The following is a 25,957-nucleotide window of genomic DNA, read 5'->3' as shown; positions in this document are numbered from 1 at the left end:
GTGGAGGGGTCTTCCGGTAAAAGAATGAACGTGTGTTCCTACAAGAGGTAACAGGCGCTAAAAAGGAGTCGAAAGCAAACTTCTCTCCCTTTTTCTTCGTCCGCAGTAGGTGTGTGCATAAGCCATACCCAAGGTTTGGCAAGATAATTAGCCCTTAATGCATCCTCTCCTGTCACCCACAAAAGCGGCATCTGTATAAAACAAGAAGGAAAACAAGAGGCTTCTATCCTAAGAGGAGAATCTAGTGCCAAGTTGAAAACGGGCGCCCTCTAAACAGCAGGTGCATTGTCTTTCAGTCTGCTGTAAGAAGAAATGGGCCTGACTGATAAAGAACAAAGTTACGGAGAGGGAGGTCAAGGGAAAAGACGGGCTCCCTTCTGTCCCTTGGGAGTAGGTGTGACCTTCTTCCTACCAAAGAACGGAAGGAGCCACATATTGTTGAAGGCCTCCTTTGCTTTTAAGGGACGTGGCCTCCACTGTGTGAACAGATGCCCAGCCAGCGGCAGGAACATTCTCCATCACTGGGGGATCCAGCCATTTGAGCCAACACTGTGGCCCCTTAGATTCGTCATTCTTCTTCCCTCGTGATGTCTCCCCACCCTCCCTGCTACCTTCTACCTTAAACCTTCGGACTCTCCCTTCCTGTCTTTCTTCTTGTTTACCTCCTCTCAGCTGGACAGCATGTGCTTAGCACCAACTTGATCAGGCCAGAAACATGACAAATTTCCTAACTTTCTGGAACCGACCGCCTAATGGGTGAGAAACACAATGAACAACAATCATACAAATACCGCTGTCCATATGTTAGAATGGCTAAAATAAAAATACACTGGGAAAATGCCAATGAGGATATGAAGCAAAAATGTATCAATCACTCACACATCGCTGGTAGGAATATAAAATGGTGCAGCCACTTTGATAACAAGTTTACAGTTAGTTTCTTATCAAAGGAAACATTCATTTAATATATAACTCAGCCTTCACACTCCTGGGTGTTTATACTAGAGACAGGAAACCTTGTGTTCACACAAAAACTTACATGAATGTTCGTAGCAGCTTTATTTGTATAACTAAAACCTGGAAACAACAACCCAAATGTTCTTTTTTATAACATTTATTTATTTACTTAGAGAGAGAACGAGCAGGGGAGGAGCAGAGAAAAGGGAGACAGAATATCAAGCAGGCTTCGCGATGTCAGCATAGAGCCCAATGTGGGGCCCCGATCTCACCAACCATGAGATCGTGACCTGAGCCAAAATCAAGAGCGGGACGCTGAACAGACTGAGCCACCCAGGCACCCCAACCCAAATGTTCTTAAATGGATGAATGGAAACACAAACCGGGGTACATGCAACCCCTGTAAAAGCCACTCAGCAGTAAAAAGGAATGAGCTGCTATATGAGAACTTGGACGGTTCTCCACGTCATTATGCACAGTGAATAAGGCAATCTAGAAAATCTACATTACACAGTGTACAATTCCACTTATATAATATTGTCAAAATGGCACCGTCGTAGAGGTGGAAGAGAGACCAGTGGTTGCTAGGAATTAGGGTCGGGTGTAGGATTTGACTATCAAGGAATAAAGTGAGGATGTTTCTTTGTGGTGATCGAGTAGTTCTGTTTCTTGATTGTGATAGTTACACAAATATATACATGTGATGAGATCTCTCAGTCTATGTACCCTTCTCTTCCAAAAAAAAAAAAAAAAAAAAAAAAAAGAAAAGAAAGGAAGAAAGAAAGTTCATGAAAATACTGGCGAAATACCAACACTGTCTGTAGTTTAGTTCATTGTATTATACCAGGATCAGTTTGCTCCTTTTGACAATGCACTATGGTTATATCAGGTGTCGTCATTCGGGAAAGCTGGGTGAATGGTACACAGACTATCTGTACTAATTTTTCATCTCCTTGTGAATCTTAAGCTAGTCCAAAATAAAAAAGTGTACATGAAAAGTTTTTTAAGTACCAGAAACATTTCACTGCGTGTTTGTTGGAGAAGTCACACAAATAAATACTATTAGGATTGGGATCTGTCCTCAGTGGGGGAGTGTGGAGTGTCAGGAGAACGTTCAATTTCAGGAATGGGAGTTGAGAAACATCATCTGGAACGTCTGCTTTGCTCCAGCTTGGGGCCAGCTGCAGTTACAACGAGGACGGGGGCTGCTGTGCCCTTTAATTCAGCTGAACTCATTTGTGCCGCCTCTGTTGTCTGGTGACTCATCTCAGCTGAAGCTGCGAGGGCCCCTGGTGTGTCTGAGAATGTTCCATGGTCTCAGCCTCGTTGCCAGGGCTGATGTGATTTTTAATGAAAACCTTTCCCTCCAAAAGCCAGACTTTCTCAACTTCTGTAGAACAGTCTTTCTTATTCAAAGATCATTGCCAACTTGATTCTGTCAGAGTGTACGGGAGCAAAATAACAACGTTTTCCCTTGATAATGTCTGGATACCAACAATACATATACCGCTGCTCAGGTCCGCTCTCTCATTTAACACTCGGTTTCCTTTAGTGGTTGCTCTAAAATGTCACTACGCCCTAACAACACAACATTTTCATCTCTCCTACAGTTAGGAAATATATGAAACATTATTTGGATGATGTTTAAGGGACAAACAGAAGTGCTTAACAGAAGACACTTAATTGTAGATACTGTTTTTTTTTTTAAAGAACTTATTTTATATTTAGAAGACATTTTTTAATGTTTATTTTTGAGAGAGAGAGACAGAATGTGAGCGGGGGAGGGCCAGAGAGAGGGAGACACAGAGTCAGAAGCAGGCTCCAGGCTCTGAGCTGTCGGCACAGAGCCCGACGTGGGGCTCGAACTCATGGACTGCGAGATCATGACCTGAGCTGAAGTCAGATGCCCAACTGACTGAGCCACCCAGGCGCCCCATAAAGACCTTATTTTTAAAGACCACTTTAATGTTTACAACAAAATTGGGAGGAAGGTACAGACATTCCTCACACATTCCATGGCCCGCCCCCTTATATATTGTTCCTCACATAAATAAATTTAGTCAGCAGACTGATGCTATTCTTAGCAAAGTAATTTTCATTTATTTAGTTGATAATGGTTAGTGTTAGCATGGTAGTTATTTTTCCGTGTTTTTACTTTTCCCTGATATGCCTCTTCATATTTAAAGTGAGTTTCTTTGGGGCAGTGTGTAGTTGGGTCTTGCTATTTTATTCAATCTGGTCATTTCTGTGTTTTAACTGGTGTCTTTGGACCACTTACATTCAATATCATTACTGATATGGTTGGTTCCAAACCTATTACCTTACCGTTTCCTACTGGTTCCATCTGGTTTTTGTTCACGTTTCTCTCTTTTTCTGCCTTATTTTGGATTAACTGAATCTTATTTATAACTTCACCTTGTTTTCTTGCTGGCGACTTAGGACTCTTAGTTATGTTGTTTTAGTGGTTACTGGACGGGGTAGAGTGTGTGTCTCTAACTTTTCTCATTCTGCCTTCAAGTGATTTCTCATTACTTTGTGCACAGTGTGAGAACTTCTCGACGGTATGTTCCCATTTCTCCTCTTGAGACCTTTTTGTCATTGTCATATACTTTATTTCTACATGTGTTATAAACCCCATGATATGTGACATTAACAGTGTATTACCCTTAAAGAAATTTCGGTGATAAGAAAAAGCATTCGACCCATGCAATCAACATTCCAGTACCTTCCTTTCTTTATGTAGATCCAGCTTTCTATCTGGTATCATTTGCCTTCTGCTTGTCAGATTTCCTTGAACATTTCTTGCAGTGCAGGTCTTCGAGCATTAAATTCATTCAGCTTATATTGCAAAAAAGTCTATGTTTCACCTTCTTTTGGAAAGACATTTTGCTGGGTAAAGATTTCTAGGCTGTTAGTTTTCTTTCTTTTCTTTATTTTAGTGTTTTATACACGTTGCTCTTGACATTACTTCTGACAAAAATGTACTATCATCATCTTTATTCTTCTGTGCATAGTGGGTCTTTTTCTCTGTTTTTGATTTATCACTAGTTTTGAGCAATTTGATTATGATATGCCTTGATGTATTTTTCAGCATGTTTTTTGCACTGGGGGCTTGTTGAGATTCCTGGATCTGGGATTTGGAGTTTTCATCCCATTTGGGGAAATTTTGGCTATTGTTTCTTCAAATATTTTTTCTGTCTTCCAGCCTCCTCCTTTAGGGACTCCAATTGTTGGTAGATTAGGTTTCGTGAAATTGTACCACAGTGATTGGTGCTTTATGTATTTACCTTTTCAGATCAGTCTTTTTTCTCACTGTGCTTCATTTTGGTCATTTCCCATTGCTATGTCTTTTCAGTAATGTCTTTTCAGTAATGTACACTCTATTAACTACTCCTTGTCTTTTTAAAACAATTTTTTAATGTTTATTTATTTTTGAGAGAGAGAGAGAGAGCGCGCGCGGGAGGGGCAGAGAGAGAGGGAGACAGAATCTGCAGGCTCTGAGCTGTCAGCACAGAGCCCGATGCGGGGCTCGAATTCACGGACCGTGAGATCATGACCTGAGCCGAAGTCGGTCGCTCAACCGACTGAGCCACCCAGGCGCCCCTCTATTACCACTCTTTGTATTCTTCATCAAAGATATTGTAGTTTTCATCTCCAGAAATTTGAACTGAATCTTTTATATCTTCCATTTCTCTATTTAGCATGCTCTATCTTTCCTCTAGTTTCTGAAACATATGGAATATAGTTATAACTATTGTAATGCCCTTGGCTACTATCCCATGACCTTCCCCTCTCTAGATCAGTTTCAACTGATTGACTCCCCCCCCCCCCATGGACTGTATCTTCTTGTATCCTTACAGGACTTTCTTGGCAGTAATTTTTGATTAAATGCTGGACACTTTGAAATTTGCTGTAGTGGTTGCTGGATATTTTTGTGTTCTTATGAGTATTCTTGAATTTTGTTCTGGATCACTCTTAAGTTACTTGGAAACAGTTCAATCCCCAGATCTTTTAAGTTTTGTTGGTGGAAACATCTAGCCTAGGGTTAATTTTTTCCTCACTTCTGAAGCAAGAAATGTCTCAGCATTTTAGCCAATGCCCCCATTAATTATGAGTTTTTCACTCTGACTGGCGGAAACAGACTCTAGCATTACTTTCAGTGTAGTGTAACCTCCAGGCACTATTCCCTCCAAACAATTCAGATGGTTTTTCCCCTGGCTTCAGCTGAGCTGATTAGTAGTCAACTGAATGCTTAATGAGGACCCCTGCAGATGCCTGGGGTTTTCTCTCTGTTCATCTCTTTCCTCTCTATAACCTTCCTGTGAATACTAACATCCTTGGCTTTCTTGTAAGCCCCGTTCTGTCTCCTCAACTCGGGGAGATTACTGGGTTCCTTTGACACTGAACAGGACAGCCTAGATAAATACTTATGAAATTGGTAAGCTTATATGTCAACAAATCTCATTATGGGTTGATATCTGAAATGACTTGGTTTCTGCCTGAATTGTTACTTTTCCCACAAGGAAGGAGAAAAGCGTACCTGCCTGGTCAACGGGGTTCCTTGGGTGTGGGGCAGGAATGGGAGGTTTCCATCCATTTCATGGGGCCCAGTTGAAAAGGGAACAGTAAGGTCAGGGAGGAGTGTAGAAGCAAGAGGAGCAGAAACCTCTTGAGTTTTCTGAGTTTGAGTCAGATTGGTTCAAGCCACAGGAAGTCAGACATCCAGACAGAAGGGGCCAGCTGTAGGTGTCCACTTCTCCAGGGGTCTCTTGACTCTTCCCATCCCTCACATCTGGATTGGTGGTTCCTCATCTATTACCCAATAATATCATGTGCTCCCTTTTTCAGAAGATTCATTACTGTATATTCCCCGCATCATTTTCTATGTCCTCTGACCTTTAAATTCCACAAAGATAAGAATTCTAACCATCTTGTTTATTGTTGTCTCACTTGCTCCCAACATACTACCAGGTACAGAGAAAGTGCTCAATAAACACTTGTTGAATAAATGGATTCTTTTACAAATTATTAGATGATAATCCAGGTTGCTTCCAAGACCAGTCTCATCTCACTTCCCAGTCACATTTAATGCAAGGATCACTACCTCCTTCTCTCTTCAGAGTTTCTCTTCTTGTTCTTCCCCAGACTTCCATCTTTTCCTAAACTCTACCCACTCCTTGAATTTAAGGTGGCAAATTCAGTAACTATGGTGGCCAAGCCAGTAATATAAATAAGCATTGTACTTGTCAATTATTAGAAAATTTGGAAAGAAGAAGTCTCTGGTCAAATTAAAGAACACAAGCCTAAACTAAAAGTTTCAATTTTTTAAAATTAAGTTAAATTTAGAAAATGCTGAGTGAGCCATACAGAATGGATTTATGTGGTCCAGCAACTTTCAGGCTTAAATGTTGGTGCTCTTTAGGGTTCTGTCCTTCTTGGGGTTCATTATTGTTTGTATCATGATAATTCCTGGCCTCCAACATATTGGACTACATACAGCAACATGGAATATATATATATATATATATATATATGTGTGTGTGTGTGTGTGTGTGTAATTATATTGTTATATATATGGTGTTACATTATATATAATATATAACATATATTATATGTTATGTTATATAGGTATATACTATATTTTGTAAGAATATATATGGCATCTATATTAGGTCAAATTTTATTAGAACTCATCTTGCTCCAAAAAGTCCATCTTCTTATCTATTTCCTTTTCGTGAACAGACCCCACAGTCTTCTCACTCACCTAAACTGGAAAATTTGAACTCATCATAGATTTCACCCACCTCTTCAATTTTCATAGTCATCTGTCCCTGTGTCTCATAGATCCTTGAGTGTTATGAGTTCAATTGTATTTTTTAAAGTTTATTTACTTATTTTGAGAGAGAGACAGAGAAAGAGGGAGAGAGAGAGAGAGAGTAGGTGTGCACAAGTGCAGGAGGAGGGCAGAGAGAGAGAGAGAGAGAGAGAGGAAGAGAGAAGGAGAGAGAATCTCAAGCAGGCTCTGAGCTGTCAGTGCAGAGCCTGACTGGAGGCTCAAACCCACGAACTGTAAGATTGTGACCTGAGCCAAAATCAAGAGTCCAACGCTTAGCCCGCTTAATGGACTGAGCCACCCAGGCACCCCCAAGTCAAATTCTTATTATCTTTTGTTTGGTCTTTTGCCAGTTATCTTGTCAGTGATTCCAAAACCTGGATGTGTCGGAATCATATTGGAATAATTTGTTAACATAAAACTTCCCAGTCTCATCCTTATGTCATACCTACTGAAGCGTAATCTCAGAGGATGGGCTTGGAATGCTCACAATTGGTTAATTAAAGCAATGTGATAGTTTCTCAAAAATACTCATCAAAATTCTTTATCATCTCGGTCTATATTTCTAATAAACATACACACACTCATGCTGCCCTCTTCCTTCCTCTTCCTAGAGAGGAAAGTACATCACCTTCATGCTACAAAAAGTCACAGTTCAAGATGCTGCAAGACAACCCAGAAATGCCTCAAGCTTGAGAACTGTAACAATGGACCACGCAAGTGAAAAGGCAAAACACGGGCAAGCCTTCTGAGTTAGAAAACGATCCAGAAACTCAGAGCCCAAAACCCAATTGCAACACCAAGAAATGAAATCATTTTCCTCAAAAAACAATTTATTTTCCTCATGGTTCATGGAAGAATTTTTGCTGATTGTGTGAAAGAAACATTTCTATCAGTTTTGTGGACAGATTTTAAAGCTAATACTGGACATGAAAGACACGTGAAACACAGCCTTGCTTATATTCAATGGACTAGTGAAAATCCCTCATAGTAAATAGTTTTCCATTTTATTGTCTTAACATTTGCTCATCTTTAACAGAAACACATTCTCTACAAATAACACATTTTCATAGATGAAAAATACAAAAAAGCTAAAGTAACAGTTAAAAAAGTTTCTTAATAAAACTTCCACCTGTAAGAAATACTTTCAGAATGACAGTGCTGATTATTCAACCCGAAGTGTTAAAAAAGAAATTGTTGCTGGCTCAGTGCGGGCAACATAGCTATGAGCAGGAAGGAGGCGCCATCTTGTGGTACAGATGAAAAATGATTTGAAGTGTAAGCAAGCCAAAAGTTCTCATCACATATTTATTTCCTTGCATTTTGAACTATTGACTTCATAATGGCATCTGTTTTATCACCATCCAGATACAATAGACCCATGTAAACATTTTTTTTTTTTTTTTTTGCAACAGCTGGAACCTTTGTGTATGAGCCAAGACTGAATGCCAAATGAGGTTTTGATTTTAGCTTCTTTTTGGAGCCAATTAGGAGCACAGTGCCCCCTTGTGGTAGATTTGTCACGTTTGCAAAGAGAGTGGTAAATTCTCAGGAAGGAATCCAGATAAGAATTTAAGGATTTGAATTTTGTCAGAAGGTTGGGTGGGCATTTGAGGATCTGCATAGAAATCTTGAATGCAATCCTAATTTTCTATTGCATAATAAAAACAATAAAGTTCATCTTTTTTTTCCAGTTTTTATTTAAATTCTAGTTAGTTAACATATAGTGTAATATTGGTTTCAGGAGTAGAACCTAGCGATTCAATCACTTACATATAACAGTCCTCATCCCAACAAGTGCCCTTCTTAATACCCACCACCCATTTAACCCATTCCCTACTCCCCTCTCTCCAGCAACCTTGTTTATTCTCTATTATCAAGAGTCTCTTATGGTTTGCCTCCTCTTTTTTTTCCTTTCCCTATGTTCATCTGTTTTGTTTCTTAAATTCTACATATGAGTGAAATCACATTGTATTTGTCTTTCTCTGACTTATTTTGCTTAGTAGCTCTATCCACATCATTGCAAATGGCAAGATTTCATTTTTGATGGTTGAGAAATATTCCTGTGTGTGTGTGTGTGTGTGTGTGTGTGTCTGTATCACATCTTTATCCATTCATCAGTCAATAGATATTTGGGCCCTTTCCATAATTTGGCTATTGTTGATAATGCTGCTATAAACATTAGGGTATATGTGCCTTGAGTCAGTATTTTTGTATCCTTTGAATAAATACCTACAAGTGCAATTGTTAGATCATAGGGTAGTTCTATTTTTAACTTTTTACTTCAATACTGTTTTCCAGAGTGGTTGCACCAGTTTGCATTTTCACCAACAGTGTAAGAGGGTTCCCCTTTCTCTGCATCTTCACCAATATCTCTTGTTTTCCTGTGTTGTTAATTTTAGCCATTCCAACAGGTGTGAGGTGCTATCTCATTGTAGTTTTGATTTGTATGTCCCTGATGATAAGTGATATTGAGCATCTTTCCATGTGTCTCGTGGCCATCTGGATGTCTTCTTTGAAAAAATGTCTGTTCATGTCTTGTGCCCATTTCTTAACTGAATTTCTTGTTTTGGGGGGATGTTGAGTTTGATACATTCTTTTTAGATTTTGGATACTAACCCTTTATTATATATGCCTTTTAAAGACATTTGTCATAAAGTACAGTACTGGTTTTGAACCCAAACAGTGCTTCCCAGTCTCTTGTCTTGCACACAGTGGAATCTGTCAAAAACAATGACATATAAGTGTTCCTAGACACTTCCAATTGAAACAAACAATAAGACACTCCTCAATTTATTGCCAACATCCATTTGTGAGAAGTGTTGCTAAATTTAGATTTTATCTCAAGAATCTGAATGTTTAACTGGTGTCTGGTGTAATAAAAACATACTGGTTTCACTGAATTTTTTCAATGAATAGAAACCTTTACATTTCCTATCTGTGAGAATTCAGATATGATTCTTATCATGAAATGGAGGAACCAGTTAAGTCATGAAAGCTGTGCAAATTAACTTTTATGTTTTGAACTATAAAATTTAATATTTTTATTATATTTAATATTTCTATTAATATTTCTGCTTGAATAGAAATTATTAGATGAAACACATATTTTGTCCCTGCTAAATATCAGGAGCTGTACTGTATGCAAAGTGAACAGGGAGAAAAGATACAGCTCTTACTTTCAAAAAGTGTGCTGGGTAATAAGCAAAAAACTACCTATGTTTTATTTTGTTTTAAATGAACCGAGTTGTTCACAATGTAGGCTTGTTTAAAAATAAAATAGATATTAACATAGTTTTCCTAAATGGAGGTATACTTTTCTGGTTCATTTAAAAAATTTTTCTATCTTTGGGGCACCTGGTGGCTCAGTTGGTTAAGCAACCGGCTCATGCTTTCAGCTCAGGTCATGATCTCACGGGTCGTGAGTTTGAGCCCCATGTCAGTGCAGAGCCTGCTTGGGATTCTCTTTCTCTCCCTCTCTCTCTGCCCCTCCCCCTGCTTGATCTCTCTCTCCCGCCTCCTCTCTCTCAACATAGATACATAAACTTTAAAAATTGTCTATCTTCTCAGCTTTCTAAAATAAAGAGAGTGTAAATGAACTTTAAATTTGAAACTGTCTGCGTAGTATGGCCATCCTATGAGGTCTATATTCATCAACATTCTCCAGAGGAACAGAGCCAATAGGAGATCAATGATAGGTACACGACAGATAAACAGATAGACTAGAGGGGATTTATTATAAGAATTGGCAGACATTGTTGTGAAGTCAGAGACATCTGTCTGAAAGCTGGAGAAGCAGGAGAACTGGTGTAATTTAGTCCGGTCCAAAGGTCTGAGAAATGGGGGCTGATGATGAAAATCCCTATCTGAATCTGAAGGCCCAAGAAGTAGGAGTGCTGATGTTCAAGGGCGGGAGAAGATGCATCTCTCAGCTCAAGCAGAGGGAGAGAAAGAGAGAGAGAGAGGGAGAGAGAGAACAAACTCATCCTTTCTGGACCTTTTTGTTCTACTTAAGCAAGTTCTCAAGAGATTGGATGAAGCCTTCCCCACTGGGGAGAATGATTTGCCTTTATTCAGTTCACTTATTCAAATGCTAATCTCTTCTGGAGACACCCTCACAGACTCTCCCTGAAATAGTGTTTTACCAGCTCTCTGGCCATCACTTAGCCCAGTCATGTTGCCATATGCAATTAATCATCACAGGGCCCATTCTTGCCTTCTGAGTAGTTATGGAAGGTAGAAATTTGAGATCACTAGACTTTCAGATGTAAGGGGTGCCCTTTGTCATATAATTATCTTAACACACAATCCTTAAGACAAATTAAGGGACTTTGACTTATGCCCTAGGGGCTGTGGGTAACTACTGGCAGCTTTCTGGAAGCTACTCAGGCCACTAAAATGAGCAGAGCAGACTGCTTCTGGGAAGATAAGATTCTGCAGAATAAAATACCTATAGGAATTTGCTGTCTCAACTTGGAGACTTTGTGATTGAACTTAAGGCACATCCACTATAATACTTCAATTCAGGCAGAAAAAAGTATGCCAAGAGATCTGTGGAGAAGTGGGGCCTGTTCACACTGGAACATAAAACTAGAAAATGTGTTTCTTTTAGGTCTTGATTTGAAGGGTTCCAGAAAGAAGCTAGGTTGAAACTCTCTCCTACACTAGTCTGATTAATATTTGACGTTCCACTTTTTTCACACAGTGATTCACAATCTCCTATATGTTTAGTATATTCTAGGTTCTTAGAAAAGGCTCAAGTGAGGGGAGAGAATTTATAATCTACCTTACCTTCTGATAAAAAAAAAAAGTCTCAATACAAGAAACAATGGGGACCAGTATGAAACGGGCTACAGTCAATATTATAGGAAGGTACAAGCTGGGGAAAGAGAAGTGTTACAGTGAACACTTTTCCCTGGGCTACCTTCTTCAAGTGCATTTTCTCATTTAACCTTCAAAAGTCCATGAGGAATTTCCAGACATAAACAAAACGTGTACTGTGCTGAAAACCATATGCTGGTTAGGCAGAGAATCAGGGATTATAATAACAAAGATAATAGTAATACAATTATAATAACCAGGAGATATAATTTCTTGAGGCTCAACCATGCACTACACTAGGTAACAATCTTACGAAGTTGCCCCAATGGTTCCTATTTCATAGATGAGAAAATTGAAGCTTAGGGAGATTAAATAATTCTCTTCCAAAAAAGAATAGTAAATAGTGAGGATTTAGACTCAGTACCATCTGAGTCTCAGACCCATAATCTTGGCCCTCTGTTAGGATGCTCTTGAGTCTGGACTCTGAAGCCCATGCTTCACTATCAAATGTTTTCCCCTGGAGCATGAACCATACATGTCAAGGATTGCTCAGTGGCTATGACTACAGCATAAGAAGTTCTTTCAGTTAAGACATAACATCTCCAGAAGCTTCTTATTGAACACAGCACGCCTCTAAAGGATTCAGTTCTTCAGCTCATGTGTTCCGCTGGTCACCAGAAAGGCGATGCGTGGCCAGGTAAGTTTGGGAAACACATGGTTCAGAAACTTAGAAAGTTGTTTTTTGTTTCTTTTTTTTTAATTGCAAGACTTCTCAGTATCATTAAAGAGTTGTAGTCATAATAGTTGTAAAAGTTCTCCTTGACATGTGATATGCCAGGTATTTTTCTCAATGTTTAATATATGGCGCATGATTTACAATATAATAGGGGGAAGAGACTATTCTTGGTCCCATTTTGTGGGTCAGAAAAATGGAAGCAGAGCCGTTAAGTAGTTTTGGCAGCTCCACCTCATGTGACCTTGGGTAAGCTTCAGTTCACAACATTTCCCAGGCATATTTGATTTGAAAGCTTTTTGGTATGGCAAATGCTGAGATTCATTTCTTCAGGAGGTATGTTGGTGTCACGGCAATAAAAAAAAAGCTCCTAATGAGAAGCTCCATGTGCTTGCCAGCCCGGTCTCAAAGACTTCAAATAGAATATTTAATTATTCCTTCAGTGTTAGTACGATCTACTTTTTAGGATGAAGAAACCAAGCCTGAGAGCAGGTCAGAGACTTGCATGAGGTCAGGGAACACACAAGTACCCACGGTCCCCAGACCATGCTTCCAACCCCAGGATCTGGCTCTCTCCCGTCCCACCTGCCACCACTATTTTGTGCCCTGGCCCAACCAACGTCCTTGCCTTCTGAGAGACAGAACCTTGATTTCAGAGACACAGTAGAGATGTGGAGAGACAGGACTCCAGGGCACAGGTGCATCGGTCAGCAGGAAGGCAGGAATGCAGGTCTGTGTGGGACACAAGCGAGAACGCCTAACCTGTGTGAGCAGCTGAGGACGCCAGGGCCAGGCCTGAGCTGGGGTGGGAGGTCCGCTCTGGCCAAAGCCAGCGCTAGAGGGGGTGGGGCTAGGTGAGCGGATCCAAAGTCAAATGCTTGTGCTGGGGCTTGGAGGTAGCCTGGAGTAGGTAGAGGAGTGCCTCGTCATGGCCTTGCTGACATTCACGGGGAGGGCTTGGGGGTTGTTCTCACGAGGAGTGGGCTTCCTGCCTGCGGGCCTCAGCGACGTGGTGCCCCAGAGCCATCAGAGAACCGGACCCATTCACCCTCTTTCCCCAGATGGCTTATTGGAAAACCAGGTGCCTTTTTCCCAAAGAGGCAACATTAGACAGGAAGCCTAATAGATGGCAGATGGAAGTTTCACTTGCGCATTAGATTTCCTCAGACTTGGGCTGCAAATGCCAGATGGGGCCTGTGGAAGAAAAAGTCACACAAAAAAATCTTTCTGTATGTAGCTCATGCCTGGAATTAGTATAGGAAAGTGCTCTGCCCACTGAAATGTCCACAATTTGGTCATTACTAGAGAGTTACAAGTTTAAGACACAACAATTATAAATCCTCCAGAATGCCAAAGGTCACTTGCTCCAGAGATAGCGAGGAAGAGTGTGCAGAGGGAGGAAAAGTGAGCTCTGCTGACTGTGTGATACCTCCCCAGCCAGGACTTGAGGAACTTCTGGTTAGTTTTAGCACGTTTCCCAGTAGAAAACACCGTGTGTCAGGGGCACCTCTCCAGTCCATGCTGGAATGCAGCTGTAGGCATGAGGGGAGCCCCGCTCTCATTTATTCTGGCTGGCTGATCAAGAAAAGGAACAGAATGTGCTGCTTCTACAAACTGCAGAACTCTCCTGTCGTGGCACTAGCTGCTCCAGGAGCAAGGCCTGTCCAGTACTATTAGCATTCTGGAAAGTTCTCTGACTCAGAGGGCGGGAGAGGTCAGAAACTTTCTTCTCTCTAATTCAGAACTGTAGAAAAGCAGTAGCTCATCGTGTCCCGACCAAGTTTCTCCAATTGGCCTTGACAGAGTCCCAGGGTGATTGTGATAGATAAGAGACCACAAGGAGAAGACATATAGAGGGACTTCAGAGAACCGAACGGACTTCCTCTAACTCCATAAGCAGCCCAAGAGATAGGTTTACTTAGCCGTCTGGATCTCCGTATTTGGCAAGGCTGAGTCTAATCTCTACTCTGCAGGAGAAAGTAGCTTCCTTGATTAAGGATGTCTACTCTGTAATTTGGAGCCAGCGGAGTGATGCCAGCTGTCCTGCCAACAAACGTAGTTTTACACCAACCTGTCGCAAAGAAGCCTTTCCTACTGCTGCCGTAGACTTCAAGGTCGCAGGAATAGACTCCCTGAGTTCAACTGCTGTACGGCCCTGAAGATACATTCACAGCAAATTTCCAAGAAGGAAGCGCAGGGAGGACACAGATGAAGAGATTTTGACATTTATTCCCATGTGATACATGAATAAGAGAAATAAGGCTAATAAAGTGTTTTCGATGGTAATGTAGCACACATTTTATTCCAAAGCATGTATATCCTCACATTTAATTCACAGCTGGATGTACAGTGACTATTACATGTATGTATCATAGTGGGCAGGTTTGTTCAAAATGAAAACAAGGTCGTTTCGCCAGTCGTATTTCATGTACAGTATTAGCTTCACTTCGGAACGTTATAGAAACTTCTTCAGTGAGGCAATTTCTTCCTATAGGCTGGTGACAAAAATGTTATAACCGGATTATTCTAATACAGCATTGCTTTAGAGAACAGCTCAACGTTACTTCTGACTGACCTCTGCGTGTGCTAGAAACGTATCTTTTAGGAAAGGCGACCTCTATTCCAAGTTCGAATATAGTTTGATTTTTGAGTTTTTTGAAAGATTTTTTTTTTTTACTTAAAAGAATGCGTGCTAAAACATGATGCGACTGTCTCTCCTCCCCTCCTCCTTTTCATTCCAAAAACAAACAGAAGAGGAACAAAGAAATAAACACAACATGTTTCCTGTGTCTATTTCTACGAATTATTCAGTAGCAAACAATGTGTCAAGCTTGCGAACGGGTACTACTTGGAGACGTGCGAAAGGAGTAATCTTATTCTAGAAGCTGTATGTTCTACAGGGCAGGCATTGCATTTGCTGTCTCACACCGCACGGGGCATGGCCTTCTAAAAAGAAGCCCCAGTGGGTTGCTTCAGGTAGGCAGCTGGACCCCAGGTTTGCAAAGGGAAAGAAAGTGTCCGAGTAAGGAAGGAAGAGTGAGAGCTGCTGATTAGCTGTGTTTATCCACACTGAGCTAATAAATAAGACCTAGGCAATTCCTTCTGACTCTGGCCGGTTGCCGGGCTGCATTTGGATAAGGGCAAAATCCTGGGACACAGGAAGAAGAAAGGCCAATATTTGCTCTTGGTATCCGGCTGTTAAAACAATTTACGCAGATCACACTGGGTGAGAAGGGAAAGGCCAGGAGGCTGCGCAGCGGCATAGGAGGGGAATTGTCTCAAAACGTAGACGGAGCGTTCACATCCTGTTAAATTTAAGGCTAGTGTTATTTTTTGCAGTAAAGCTATGGAAAAGACTGAAAGGTTTGGGCAGGCAGTTTGAAAACAAGAAATGTGCTCCTTATAATTTTCTGCCTGCCACTCTGCCAACCAGCATATGTAGAAGAGAGACGGCCACCTGAGGATCATTTCCTCTCACTCCAGTGCCCATTTTCAGTGATTGATTCTTAAAGGTCACCGGATGGCTTGCCAGCACATTTTTGTTTGAGGAGTCCAGCTTTCTGTTTTGACGTTAGTCAGATACGCATGTGGCACCTGAGCAGCGAGGAGGAGACCGGGAGGAATCAGATTTTCTTTTGGCTCAGTGGCAGTCAAGTTGGAAACTTGTGTGTGTGTGACTGCCTTCCTTGGCCTAGACACCTCCAACCCAGCAAAAAAATTCTTTTGTCATAACTTTATACCACACTCTTAAAATTTTACCCTTTGTCTTTTTCTCCCCCCCTCACTCTTTTAAACCTGTCCCTTCTTTCTTTCTCAAACTTTTTTTTAGAACCATACTACGTACATCAGGTGCTATAACCTCAGGGGTGGTATACAGGAATGCATGAAATTCCCGGCTGAGGTGCTTACCTTCTGCGGGAGACTTGAAAATAATTAGCAGTAATACAGTCGTACAAAGGCCGTAAGGGCCCTGTGTACAAAGTGCCGTGTCCTGGACAGTGATCTGCCGGACATTTGAAGTCCATACTAATTGCTACTATAATACAATTAAATTTGGGTATCTCTCTATTCACCCAGCTACGTGATCAGCGAGCAGCTGTTGAAGCTTCTCATTTTTACCTTTTATTTCTTTTTGAAAAGTTTATTTGTCCTTAGAGAACTGCTTGACCGATTCATTTCAATCAAATTTTTTGAACGGTTATTGGCACCAAGCCCAGGATGGTACTAATATTTGGGGGTCACAGGGATGAACAGAAAGGGGCCCTCGCTTAAAATAGCCCATGGTCTAATAGATGAGACGCGTTTTCAAAGCAGCACGATATAATTCAGTGGGTAAGCTCTAGAAGTTATTTATGGAGTACTCTACGAACATAGAGTGAGAAGAAATTGCTTTTCTCTGATGGATTTCTTGGGGTATGGGTGGGTCAGGTCAAGTCATGAAGAGAGGTAACATTTGGGCTAAGTCTTAAAAATGATGAGTTCACCAGACTGGTGGCTCTGTTTGTTTCAAATCTTACCAAAGTTTAGGTGCAACATAGTGATTTTCTACAGTGATGGGATGCAAATAACACAAAATTAATTATTGCCCGTCCTTGTTCTTAAGTCTTTAGGCTACTTCCCTGGTCGTGTTACACAGCCTGTTCCTTGCTCAAGGCCTCTCCTAACTCACTCTGCTCCGCCATTTTTCTGGCCCATCACCTTTTCATGTCTTTCAAGTTAATCTGCCACCATTCACTCATCTCTGAGACTACGTTTACCTCCGAAGGACTCATTCATGTGTGCCACTCAACAAGGAACTATCTACTCTGGGTGTCATCACACAGCAGGGACTTTGACATTTCAGCCTTTCCTAGTAGAAAGGAACTGAATAGAGATTTATTTTGTCACTACTATTCAAACACCTACTCAACTCCTTAGAACGTTGAAATCACCACAGATTTTATTTTAATACTTCCCATCCCTGTGAATTACACTTGATTCCTGACCTCATGCTTTTCTAGGAATTCTGTAGTATCATTTGTTCTTATTTATTTGTAACTCATTATATCGCATATCACATGGTATCACATTCCTACATTCTACCATTATATCATGATATCACATCCCTACAATAAATTGTAAATGTAATGTCTGCATATCCTACCTGATCAGTGCACGCTGGTCAGACATGCGTCTACTGCGAAGCTTCTGATTTTTTAAAACAGAAAACCTGAAGAAAGCAGTGAAGTCTTTTGGGCTAATGTATGTGGTTATAAAGACCAGTCTTGACTGTGAGAACCAGTGACAAAAAGGGACCAACTATAAAGGAACTTAAGTTCTTACCAGTAGGGACAAAAGTGATTTGATGGTCCTGAGCTCTAAGCTTAATACTCTGCCATTGGTCAAGCTTACAGTTACAGCAACAAATTCTGCTATAGTTTTTGTTATGTAGAGAGACTGAACTAAAGAAACCCAATTGTCGGGGCGCCTGGGTGGCGCAGTCGGTTAAGCGTCCGACTTCAGCCAGGTCACGATCTCGCGGTCCGTGAGTTCGAGCCCCGCGTCGGGCTCTGGGCTGATGGCTCGGAGCCTGGAGCCTGTTTCCGATTCTGTGTCTCCCTCTCTCTCTGCCCCTCCCCCGTTCATGCTCTGTCTCTCTCTGTCCCAAAAATAAATAAAAAAACGTTGAAAAAAAATTAAAAAAAAAAAAAAAAAGAAACCCAATTGTTTTCAAGTTCTGAGAAGAAGTAGGCCAAGTACACTTTTAGGGAGTCTGCGTTTTCTGACCTTTCCTAAATTTTCCCTTTGAAGTTGGAGAAAAAATTACTTTTTGAGAAAAGGTATGTTCTTGGAACAACTGAATAAAACTGAAAATAGTGGGAATTGAGCATAAGAATGCCTTGGAGGAAAGGAAGCCAAATTGTAGATTTTGGTTTCTATGTTTCACTTAAAACATCTCCCAAAAAAGGGACAAAAACAAAATTCTAATAGGTTATATTGAAAATCCAATGGGCGTTATTTGAAAAGCAGCTATCTTTTATGGTGTAAGATTTACCTACCTTAAAATAGCTCATTTTGCTTCATTTAATTTTCTGAGAAAACTATCAATTAAATTGGCTTAGCATATTAGATATTGGTTGGATAACTAAATTTAGTTTTGTAATCATAAGCTGAAAATCAGAATACTCTACCACAAGGTATAGATTAATTTTCTTCACAATTTTTAAGCATGCCAGGTTTCCTTCCAGTTCATAAATGTCATTGTCTTCAGAAAGCGTTAAAATTTCTGATGAGGAGGTGGCGCTTGCCAACCAAAAATGACCAATGCTCCATTTAATATACATATTTTTTATTTTTTTAAACATTTATTTATTATTGAGAGACAAAGCGTGAGCAGGGGAGGGGCAGAGATGGGGGAGACACAGAATCAGAAGCAGGCTCCAGGCTCTGAGCCATCAGCACAGAGCCCGATGCAGGGCTCCAACTCACAAACAGCAAGATCATGACTTGAGCCAAAGTCGGATGCTTAACCCACCTGAGCCACCCAGGCTCCCTGACCAACGTTCCATTTAAATCCAGTACTATGCCCTTTGGAAATTACTATTAGGATATTAAGGAGAAAATAGCAACATTTTTATGTATCGGCTGGGAAACATCTGTGCAGCCATATATTCTAATCACGAACCCAGGGAGATCTTTTTAAAAAATATTATATGTAGGGGCGCCTGGGTGGCGCAGTCGGTTAAGCGTCCGACTTCAGCCAGGTCACGATCTCGCGGTCTGTGAGTTCGAGCCCCGCGTCAGGCTCTGGGCTGATGGCTCGGAGCCTGGAGCCTGCTTCCGATTCTGTGTCTCCCTCTCTCTCTGCCCCTCCCCCGTTCATGCTCTGTCTCTCTCTGTCCCAAAAATAAATAAACGTTGAAAAAAAAAATTAAAAAAAAAATTAAAAATAAAATAAAAAATATTATATGTAAACTAATATCCTTTAATTGTGACAGTAAGCATGACATTATGCCGACACTCTAGCTCCAAATGTCCAGATTTATCTTCGTGCGAATCTAGTGAATGCCATCTATCTTGGTACAATAGAAGTAGAATTGGTAGTTCTCCTGGATGCAAACTGGTGCAGCCACTCTGGAGAACAATATGGAGGTTCCTCAAAAAATTATAAATACAACTACCCTATGACCCAGCAATTGCACTACTAGGTATTTATCCAAAGGATACAGAAATGCTGACTCGAAGGGGCATATACACCCCAATGTTTATAGCAGTACTTACCAACAATAGCCAAATTATGGAAAGAGTCCAAATGTGCAAATATATATATATATATATATATATATTACTCAGCCTTTAGAAAGAATGCAATCGTGCCATTTGCAATTGCATAGATAGGGCTACAGAGTGTAATCTAAGCAAAATAAGTCAGTCAGAGAAAGACAAATACCATATGATCTCACTCATGTGGAATTTAAGAAACAAAATAAATAAGCAAGGGAAAAAAAAAAAGATATCTATAGAGAAACAAACCAAGAAGCCGACTTTTAAATGTTGAGAGCAAACTGATGGTTACCAGAGGGTGGGCGGGGGGATGGGTGAAATAGGTGAGGGGGTTAAGAGTACATTGATCACGATGAGTACTGAGTAATGTATAGAACTGTTGAATCACTATATCGTGCACCTGCAACTAATATAACACTGCATGTTAACTACACTGGAATTAAAATTAAAAACTTAATAAAAAAAGAAAACAAAAAGAAAAAACTTCTTAAACTATATAGTGAAAAAATGCCTGTATTTTCAAGCCCCCCCCCACCATGCTGTTTTTCACTTTTTAAATTATTTTTGTATATTATTTACATACATGTATTTAACTTATTTACTCCTGAACACAGAAATACCATAGTTTAATTATTTATTCTACCACTTTGATTACATTACATTTAGGTAACATTATATTGTGTGTGTGTTTGAAAATTGCATTCTTACAATTCACAGCTTCCTGTGTTTCCTTGCCTAAAATCCACAGCACATAACAGGCAATCACTCTGTCCCCTGACCTGCCATCATGATGCACCCACAGAGATGCATCAGACTTGTCAGGAGAGGACCTGATTCCATGTTAAGTTTGTTTTGTTCTGCACATTTTTATTGCAACTATCTTCAAAAACTATAAAGTTACAGGGCTCTTTCCAAGACTTTCCTTGGGGTTCTAGTTCAGGTTTACTGTATGTCTAGTCTTGTTATGGTGACAGATTCCACATCTCTTAAACTGTGCTTTGCTTAAATCATGAATTTCCTCTAAACATTATTTGTGGAAAAATCAATAACCAGGATCCAATTAAAAATCTGGAAAAAGGGAATGTTCATTTGCTCCCGTCCTCGTAATCGTCTTCTCTTACTCCAGTTTGTCATAAATTTTTGATACCGATATTCCCTTCAGACTCCTTTGACACAAATGAAATTTCTTGAAAAGATAAAAGAAAAATTTTAGTTACCCCAATTTGAATCAATCCAATTAAGGCAACAGACAGACAAAAAATGATTTTAGAATATATGCATAAACCATCTCTCTGTAAAATTTAAGCAGCTTTAAAAGTACTGAGAATTAGCAACAACTTGGAAAATTAATAGAGAGTCTGGGGCACGTGGGTGGCTCAGTTAATTAAACATCTGACTCTTGATTTCAGCTCAGGTCATGATTTCACTGTTCATGAGTTTGAGCCCTGCATCAGGCTCCACGCTCACAGTGGAGAGCCTGCTTGGGATTCTCTCTCTCTCAAAAATAAATAAATAAATAAATAAACAAACAAACAAACAAAAAATTAAAAGAGAATGCTTGTAAGTAATAATAAAGAGGTAGGAAGATTTTATAAATTAATAGACTGCTTATAATTGATATTTAAAAATATATAGAGAGACATATAAATATAGATTTCTTAAAACCATTTATAAAAATAATGAAAGAAAAAGTAAGGTTCTCTCTCAACATCTTCACAACTGCTCTCTTCCCATTTACCTCAGGAGAAAAGCCTCTTCATTTAGCCCTGAAAAGACATTAACCTCCCTGTAATGTTCTATATTCTAGTCTCTGTCATATTATTCCATTTCATCTTCTCCATAAATAAGCACCAGCCGAACAGATCACATTTATTCTATCGTAGTGTTTCTTGTCTGGGCTCGCCAATTCACAAATAGAATATGAACTCTTAAAGAGATTCTTTTTTTCTTACATCTATATTGTCAGTACCTAATACCTAGTAGGTGCCAGTAATTATTTGTGCACAGATTAACTTGTTTTTTCAAATATGGTAATTTTGCCATAAATAGAAAAGATATGAGAGTAAGAATAGATACAAGCATTAAGATACAATTCTTTAGTTTCTTTGTTTTGGTGTAGTAGAAAAAGCAGTAAATTTAGAATATGTGTAACTGATTCATTAGTTCATGCAGGCATCCATCTATCTTTCCATCCATCCATCCATCCATCCATCCATCCAAGAAACATGGATTGAGAAAGTCCTGTGCAGACTCCTCTCTCTCTTTCATTTACTAATTGTATGACCTTAGACAAGTCAATCTGCCTGAACATCTTTCCTTTTCTATAAAATAGTGACAATGATCTCCACATTCTTTGCCCAGAAAGTCTAAGTGAAATATTTCATGTGAATGTGCTTTAAAAACTGTAAGGCACTCTACAATAAAACATATATCATTACGACTAACATATCGTCACTCAAAATGAACACATTTATTTAAATGAGGGCCAGAAAAGTAAGACTATTCATTGTCTTGTATTTGTATCTTCCTACAGTTCTCATATGTGCTCAGGCGAATGAAGGTGAAAGATAAATCTCTATGCAGTTTTTGCATGGGATTTGAAAGAACAAATTGCATGCTGTGTGATAAATAACAATGCATTTATTCATTCCTTAAAACTTGATTTGTTTTACAAGTATCTATTATCCCCAAACTATATGCAAAGCACTATGCTAGGCACCCCATGTGAAATGAACTGTTTAAAAAGGCAAGTTAAGCATAAGTCTGTGTTATTCCAAATCTTTAAAAAATCAATTGGTCAAGTGACTTCAAATATTTTACTATTCCCAATCATTCAAACAAGGTGTAGATTATTGTCTTGTTCCCACTTCCAATCCAGGGTATTAGCATCATGTCATGCTGATTATAGGTAACAGTTTTAGAACACTCTATCTGCGCAAGTAATGAGTAGTACTCAACTTGTATTGTACAATTGAATACTTACAGCAAATCTAAAGCATAGCTATTCTCATTCTACATAACAGCAACAGTGTCTGTGAGGCCACATCCTTAGTCACCATTTTGTATGACCTCAGCTTTGTTGTCTGAATGCCTAGACACCCCATTTTATACAAAGATTGGTAGCTCAGCAATGTAATGTGTTAGTGATAATTGTTCTCCCTACTCAGCCCAGGTCCTAACTTGTATGTGTAGAGCACTGAAACATACAGGAGCTAGAATCCTGTAGACATAGGCAACTTCCCATATTGTCTTTCCTATATAGCACATTTCGGCGGCATAAAAAAAATAATAAATCCATTATATGTGGAATGTATTGTAATATCTCCGAAAAACTGGGAAATATTTCAAAGCTTGTCAAGCCAAAGCCTGCAGTAAATTTTTCTTTGACATCACACAACCACAGATGTCCCAACATGTTTGCCTCTGATGTGCTCAACATGAGTGATACAGATCATGGCACGGCGCATGCTGGGGAAGCATGTTGGATTCCAGCAACACTTGTCTTCCTTGTCACTTGCTCCTCAAGTGCAAAGACCACCATCATATAAAAAAATAGTAAGAGTGTCCTAGCTCTACTGAGAAAGAAACTTTATAGGAGGGAACTTCTCCTTAGCTTCACATGATAAAAATCAGATGTGATGTTTTTCTAGTTACATAAGCAGAACTTTCATTGAAATCCATGACTGAGAATAGAACAGATAGCAGTTACATGGAAGCTTGGCTTTTTTGGAAATAAGATATGCCAAGACGGGGGCACCTGGCTGGCTCAGTCTATAGAGCATGTGGCTCTTGATCTTGGGTTGTGAGTTCAAACCCGGCATTAAGTTGCAGAGATTACATAAAATAAAATATTTTTTTTTTTAAAGATATGCCAAGAAGGATGTTACCCACCAAGAATCTCATTCTAAGTTGGCTTCGGAGGTTCCTTGTGCAAACTGGAGGGCTACGTCTGCAGTTGGTACAAGCCCAAGCATGAAACAGTTTCAGAACTTACCTAATCACCTTTTAGTCTAACAATCTGCTGAAATCTGCTAATGTAATTGGCAAGAAACCCAGAAGTAGCACTTGTGTCTTTATTCATGGAGTCGTCTAGAAATGTGGACAAGGTGGTTTGGTGTACCTACAGTTATGATAAAATCCTCCTCTTCTTCTGCATAGAACTCTTTCTTACATACAGCCTAGAACAATGCACTGTCTTGTTTAGCTTCATTAGCATTATTTCAACAAGGCCTGAATCTCTTCCTCTCTTGCAAGAAGGGCCAACGAACTGAAGATTAGAGATACTTGGCTCTTGTCCCACACTGCCACCAAAGCGCCATGTGTGAACTTGGTTATGTCTCTTCGCTTTCTCAGCTAATGAATCAGAATTTGGAAGTTTCTTTCCAAACCTAGAAGTCTCTCTTTACTATTTTCTTTGAATATGACATTTCTTTTTATCCATGGACACCTCCATGCCTTTAGCTATTTGTTCATATCTCTTTTATTTGAACAATACAAACACTGTAATGAGTCTTCTTCAAATTCAACTGTTCTTTTATATGGAGACTTTATTCTTCAGCTAGGACACACCATCCATCTTCCAAGTTACTGAATCTTTATGAACAAAGGAGGGTCTGGGATATACCAATGACTTGTAGCTTTTATTGGAAGAGAGGTGAATCATAGCAGGCCTATTACTGCTATAAACTATTTGAGGAGGCCTTAGCTTAGGAAAACAGGAGGGCAACCAATTTCTCTGTGCTTCCTGGTGATGTGTAGGAATGAAGTTTTGAAACCCTAAGCAGAGCTCAGCAAGCCCAGAATATGATTCTCTCTCTACATTCTTCCTGACGTTACAATTTTATATTATTACTATTTCATAAAATTATTGCTTCTTTGGTTCAACGGTAGTTCTGCCTTACGTTTAACAGAAAGAAATGTTTATATTATACAAGTTCATCATTTTTTTTTAAGTTTATTTATTTTGAGAGAGAGAAAGAGAGAGTGAGCAGGGGAGGGGCAGAGAGAGGGAGAGAAAGAACCCCAAGTAGGTTCTGCACCGTGGCTCAAACTCACAAGCCATGAGATCAGGATCATGACCTGAGCTGAAATCCAGACTAGGACGCTTATGCCCAACCGAGTCACCCAGGCGCCCCCGAGTTGATTGTTAATCAGTGGCACAAAAGCAAAAATACACAAAAACAAATGGTGACAGAGCATCCTTAACGACCACTGTGCTGCAAAAGTACAAAATAGCGTACGTGACAATATTTAATGGTATGAGACAGATTTGCAGTCATCCTATATGGTTAAATAAATAAAACTTGTTTAATTAGAAAAGGAGTGGCTGCATGAAAGCTCTGGGAATACGTCTGAGCAAAAGAAACGAACACTCTTTTAGAAGATTGTTAGATGTCGCCACAAGGTGGTGTGAAGTGTCTGATCTAGCTTGTTTGTCTGGTAGCAAGGAGAGGCTGAGGGAGGTCAGAAGGGGAGTGTCCCTCCGAGGAGGGAAAGCAGAGAAGAGGAGCAGTGAGGGGGGGTAGGGGATGTTTGTACATCGAGACACTTGGGGCACACCCACCGTACCTTATTCAGAGGCCACTTCTTCCCTGCCCTCAAGACCGCAGTGCTTTCTTCACCTCACACCTCCTCCTGCTTAACTGCGCCTCCAAGGTGCCCTCCGAGGTGAATTTTGTCTTTGGAAGTAGCTACACAAAACATCTACCCTACAGTGCGCCACGTTTCTCCTTTCGCCATAACACACATTTGAGTCCGTGAATACTTTCATGGAATGTGAACTGGTCAAGTACCATCATCTGTCACCAATGACACAGACAGACCGGTCATCGCTGATAAGTGGGCCACATGAAATCCACAGTCCTCCCCTCTGAGCTTGAGAGAATTGGAAGAGTGTGAAACAGAGTGGTTATATCAAAGAGATATTCCACAGGCTTCAGCTTGATGTAGTTGGAAGGGCGCTCGTCTAAGAGTTTCAACATTTTCCGTCTGGGCTGTCAACAAGCATCGCCAGAGCCAAAGAACATTGGAGAAAGTCAACCTGGAAAATCCCCTGCAGGGTATTGATTTTCCCTTTCCCAGAGAAAGGTCTGGACATGAGAGGAAGGTCCTGCTGTTATTACTGAGAAGTCACATTCTTTGAGGTGACTGGTTTTTTCTACTGATTTTCAGAGCTGAAAAAGCATTTTGAAAACTTTGTTTACCAGGTAAACATTACTCATTCCCAGGGCAAGTTTTCCTCTGTATCATTAATCACGAGTGTTCCTCAAGAAGTAATATATATACATTTATATTTATATTTATATTTATATTTATATTTATTTATATACACACATACACACGCATATATA

The 25,957-nt window shown here is 40.0% G+C and overlaps 1 long non-coding RNA gene across 1 annotated transcript in view; it reads right to left on the bottom strand.

Annotated features, from left to right (window-relative positions):
* Positions 1 to 12,388: 12,388 nt before the first annotated feature.
* LOC116738080 overlaps positions 12,389 to 25,957 on the bottom strand; it is a 146,931-nt gene continuing 133,362 nt past the window's right edge. Inside the window, exon 3 of the long non-coding RNA XR_004343664.1 lies at positions 12,389 to 13,538. This is a non-coding gene — a long non-coding RNA (uncharacterized LOC116738080). The remainder of the gene's footprint in view (positions 13,539 to 25,957) is intronic.

This window comes from Lynx canadensis, chromosome B2 (genome assembly GCF_007474595.2).
Source record: "Lynx canadensis isolate LIC74 chromosome B2, mLynCan4.pri.v2, whole genome shotgun sequence".
NCBI lineage: Eukaryota > Metazoa > Chordata > Mammalia > Carnivora > Felidae > Lynx > Lynx canadensis.
This window is presented reverse-complemented; position numbering and strand designations above follow the sequence as displayed.